This window comes from Styela clava, chromosome 13 (assembly GCF_964204865.1).
Source record: "Styela clava chromosome 13, kaStyClav1.hap1.2, whole genome shotgun sequence".
In the NCBI taxonomy this organism is placed as follows: Eukaryota; Metazoa; Chordata; class Ascidiacea; order Stolidobranchia; family Styelidae; genus Styela; species Styela clava.
Window position 1 is genome coordinate 15,860,001 of NC_135262.1, and position 5,000 is coordinate 15,865,000.

The 5,000-nt window shown below is 57.8% G+C and overlaps 2 non-coding genes and 1 pseudogene across 2 annotated transcripts; all 3 read right to left on the bottom strand.

Moving 5' to 3' along the window:
• Nucleotides 1-1,578, bottom strand: part of LOC144431754 (large subunit ribosomal RNA) — a 3,695-nt pseudogene extending 2,117 nt beyond the window's left edge.
• Nucleotides 1,579-1,866: 288 nt separating this feature from the next.
• LOC144431667 (5.8S ribosomal RNA) lies at nt 1,867-2,020 on the bottom strand. The gene has a single exon (XR_013480224.1). It is a non-coding gene; the product is annotated as a 5.8S ribosomal RNA (ribosomal RNA).
• Nucleotides 2,021-2,318: 298 nt separating this feature from the next.
• Nucleotides 2,319-4,128, bottom strand: LOC144431584 (small subunit ribosomal RNA). Its single transcript, XR_013480147.1, has one exon. It is a non-coding gene; the product is annotated as a small subunit ribosomal RNA (ribosomal RNA).
• Nucleotides 4,129-5,000: the final 872 nt, after the last annotated feature.

Genomic DNA, 5,000 nt, shown 5'->3' on the forward strand with positions numbered 1-5,000 from the left:
ACGGCCCGTGTCGTCGCGACGGCCGGGTATAGGCCCGACGCTCCAGCGCCATCCATTTTCAGGGCTGGTTGATTCGGCAGGTGAGTTGTTACACACTCCTTAGCGGATTCCGACTTCCATGGCCACCGTCCTGCTGTCTAGATCAACCAACACCTTTTGTGGGCTCTGATGAGCGTCGCGTCGGGCGCCTTAACCCGGCGTTCGGTTCATCCCGCATCGCCAGTCCTGCTTACCAAGAGTGGCCCACTGGGCACTCGCATTCGAGGCGCCCGACTCCAATTAAGCGAGCCGGGCTTCTTACCAATTTAAAGTTTGAGAATAGGTTGAGGACGTTTCGTCCCCAAGGCCTCTAATCATTCGCTTTACCAGATAAAACTGCGACAAAGCGCCAGCTATCCTGAGGGAAACTTCGGAAGGAACCAGCTACTAGATGGTTCGATTAGTCTTTCGCCCCTATACCCAAATAGGACGATCGATTTGCACGTCAGAATCGCTACGGTCCTCCACCAGAGTTTCCTCTGGCTTCGACCTTCCCAGGCATAGTTCACCATCTTTCGGGTCCCAACATGGACGCTCTTGCGCGACCGCCCCGGCAGAGCGGGTGCGATCGGCCGGTCGTGCGCCGGCGCCCGCACGGGGCTCCGGGTCCGACCTCGTTCGGCCAAAGGCCGCCTTCACTTTCATTTCGCCTGCGAGTCTCGAACCACTCGACGACTCGCGCTCATGTTAGACTCCCTGGTCCGTGTTTCAAGACGGGTCGGGAGGGTGGCCGACGTGGCCACGGACCCCGAGCGCGTCGACGGCGCGCCACCGAAGCGGCAGCCCGCCGAACACCGGCACTGCGTACAGTGCAGGCGAACGACAAGCCAGCCGAACGGCGACGGCCGCACACAGAGAGCGCGCGGCATCCTTTCCTCGATCCGCCGCCGGGCCGCACCGCCCGCGCGCTGTAACACCCCCGCCGGAGCGGAGGCCACCTTCGCGCGGGGACTTAGACCGACGGCAAACCGGTCGTGACCCGCGCCGGTCGCTAGTGCGCTGAGACGGTGCGCGAGCCGACTCGGCAGCGGCGCCTTAAGCGTCCGCGAACCGAGACGGCGCGCCCCCGCACCCAACTGGAAGCGAGCCGGCGACCTGACGGGCCCTCCCGTTTGCCTCTCAACGGTTTCACGTACTCTTGAACTCTCTCTTCAAAGTGCTTTTCAACTTTCCCTCACGGTACTTGTCCGCTATCGGTCTCGCGACCGTATTTAGTCTTAGGTGGAGTTTACCACCCGCTTTGGGCTGCATTCCCAAACAACCCGACTCCGAGAAGACCCGAAGCGGCCAAGGCAAGCGCCCCTATGGGCCTAACACCCGCCGTGGGACGAGGCCTCGATCAGAAGGACACCGGCGCTCGCCGTCAGCCGCACTGGGACTTCCGTACGTCACAACTCGGCGCGCTCGAAAAGCGCGCAGATTCGACGCTGGACTCTTCCCGGTTCACTCGCCGTTACTCAGGGAATCCCTGTTGGTTTCTTTTCCTCCGCTTAATAATATGCTTAAATTCAGCGGGTGCTCTCGCCTGAACTCAGGTCGTATGTGTCAAGCGGGCCGCTTCTTACACGGCCCGCTGGCATCGCAAGTCGTCGCCGCCGGCGCCGACCGAGCGCGTACCGTCGCCGCCTTGGCCCACGGTCGGTCTTGATCTCGTGACCGGACCGACCGACCTGGACCCGCCCCTCGAACGTAGTTGAACACGTCGAGGGGCCGGCGGTGTACGGGACACGCGGTCGCGCCGAGAAAGCTCGGCGACCGCTTCAACTTGGGGCGACGCCCGGCCGTCTTCGCAGAGGCCAGGCGACGGCCCTCGGGTGAGGACAAACGCGACCCTGAGGCAGACGCGGTCCCGGGATTGACCCGAGACCGCAATTCGCGTTCAGAAGGTCGACGTTCAATGTGTTCTGCAATTCACATTACTTCTCGCACTTGGCTGCGTCCTTCATCGACTCGCGAGCCGAGTGATCCACCGTTAAGAGTCCTCCTCGACTTTTCGCCCGGCGCCGAAGCGCGCGGACGTCACACTGTGGGATCGACCACAAAACCACCACCGACAACAACTGCACAAAAACACCAACAAACGGCGCCGAGCGACCGCCGGGCTGGGCCGGCGGCACATCGAGCGCGGTGCCCAGAAGCCACCATCGCACTCGGCTGCCTTGCTATGCCAACGTGTTACGCGTGTCGCACGGGGCGGAACCCCGATTGACGGCCGCCCTCTCGGCGGCACCCAAAGACAATTCAGTGCGCGGTCGGCCGGGGCCTACCACCACCTTCGGTAATGATCCTTCCGCAGGTTCACCTACGGAAACCTTGTTACGACTTTTACTTCCTCTAAATGATCAAGTTTGATCGTCTTCTCGACACGCCGACGCGGCCGTTGCCAGCCGCGACGGGGCCGATCCAAGGATCTCACTAAACCATTCAATCGGTAGTAGCGACGGGCGGTGTGTACAAAGGGCAGGGACGTAATCAACGCAAGTTGATGACTTGCGCTTACTGGGAATTCCTCGTTCAAGGGAAACAATTGCAAGTCCCTATCCCAATCACGAATGAGGTTCAACGGGTTACCCGGACCTTTCGGCCTAGGTTAGACACTCGCTGCTTCACTCAGTGTAGCGCGCGTGCGGCCCCGGACATCTAAGGGCATCACAGACCTGTTATTGCTCAATCTCGTGTGGCTAAACGCCACTAGTCCCTCTAAGAAGTTAGACGCCGACCGAGAAGGTCGCGTAACTATTTAGCATGCCAGAGTCTCGTTCGTTATCGGAATTAACCAGACAAATCGCTCCACCAACTAAGAACGGCCATGCACCACCACCCACAGAATCAAGAAAGAGCTCTCAATCTGTCAATCCTACCTGTGTCCGGGCCGGGTGAGTTTCCCCGTGTTGAGTCAAATTAAGCCGCAGGCTCCACTCCTGGTGGTGCCCTTCTGTCAATTCCTTTAAGTTTCAGCTTTGCAACCATACTTCCCCCGGAACCCAAAGACTTTGGTTTCCCGGAAGCTGCCGGAAAGGTCGTCATGGTAACGCCTCCCGATCGCTAGTTGGCATTGTTTATAGTCAGAACTAGGACGGTATCTGATCGTCTTCGAACCTCTGACTTTCGCTCTTGATTAAAGAAAACATTCTTGGCGAATGCTTTCGCAGTAGTTCGTCTTCCGCCGATCCAAGAATTTCACCTCTAACGGCAGAGTACGGACGCCCCCGTCTGTCCCTCTTAATCATTACCTCGTGCTCCGAAAACCAACAAAATAGAACCGAGGTCCTATTCCATTATTCCATGCAACACTATGCAGGCGAACAGCCTGCTTTGAACACTCTAATTTTTTCAAAGTAAACTTATCGGCCACCGCCGACACTCAGTCAAGAGCACCGACGGAGAACCGAAGGTGAGGCGAACGCAACCAGTGACACGCCTTGCGACGGACCGGCGGCGCTCGCCCAAAATCCAACTACGAGCTTTTCAACCGCAACAACTTTAGCATACACTGTTGGAGCTGGAATTACCGCGGCTGCTGGCACCAGACTTGCCCTCCAATGGATACTCGTTAAGAGTTTTAGGATGTACTCATTCCAATTACAGGGCCTCGTTAGAGTCCTGTATTGTTATTTTTCGTCACTACCTCCCCGTGTCGGGAATGGGTAATTTGCGCGCCTGCTGCCTTCCTTGGATGTGGTAGCCGTTTCTCAGGCTCCCTCTCCGGAATCGAACCCTGATTCCCCGTTACCCGTTATCACAAAGGTAGGCACGTAGCGTACCTTCGACAGTTGATAGGGCAGACACTTGAATGATACGTCGTCGGTGCAGAGACCGTACGATCCGCGTGGTTATCCAGAGTCATCAAACGTCACAGGACGAACCCGGTCGGTTTTGATCTGATAAAAGCGCGCCTCCCGAGGTCGGCGCTTAATGCATGTATTAGCTCTAGAATTACCACAGTTATCCACTTCGCTTACGAGACCAAATAAACCAAGACTGATTTAATGAGCCATTCGCAGTTTCGCTTTACGAGAACTCGTACTTGCACCTGCATGGCTTAATCTTTGAGACAAGCATATCACTACTGGCAGGATCAACCAGATAGCTGCGACAGCTGCGCTCGGCCCTTGCTGGGCCGCCCGGCGCGTGCTCGTCGCATTCGTTTAAGACCGAGGCGATCGCCTGCGGCCGTACTCAGCTTCGACAGTCGCTGGCCGCGACGTCCACGCTCTCGCCGGCAGTGCCAGGCGGAGCGATTTGCGTTTTTTCTTTGCTCGCCCTCTCTCGGGCTCGATCCATTCAGTTTCGCACAAACAAGAGCTCTGCCGGCCGCCTGCAGCGGTGCCTAAAACCCGGGCATAACAATGCGACCGTTCTGCTAGGCCGACAAGCGCTCAAGCCAGACGCTCGATCGAACGCCCCCTACATATTAGTCGAGACAACGGCTCGCTCATTAGCATCGCGTTTGTACTTTAACTTTTTTTGGCTCGGCTTCTTTCGACGCCGATGCCGGCGACGCAGCACTCTCTCGCCCGCCAGCCACCGAGAAAAGGGTGCGCTCCGACCGGCCCCGCACCGCTCTTTCTTGGCTCATTCGAGTTTACTGTCTTTCGCTCTAACATGCCTTACCTAGGGTTAGGTTAGTATGCTTGCACGTTTGTACTTTAACTTTTTTCGGCTCGGCTTCTTTCGACGCCGATGCCGGCGACGCAGCACTCTTTCGCCCGCCAGCCACCGAGAAAAGGGTGCGCTCCGACCGGCCCCGCACCGCTCTTTCTTGGCTCATTCGAAATTACTGTCTTTCGCTCTGACATGCCTTACCTAGGGTTAGGTTAGTATGCTTGCACGTTTGTACTTTACCTTTTTTCGGCTCGGCTTCTTTCGACGCCGATGCCGGCGACGCAGCACTCTCTCGCCCGCCAGCCACCGAGAAAAGGGTGCGCTCCGACCGGCCCCGCACCGCTCTTTCTTGGCTC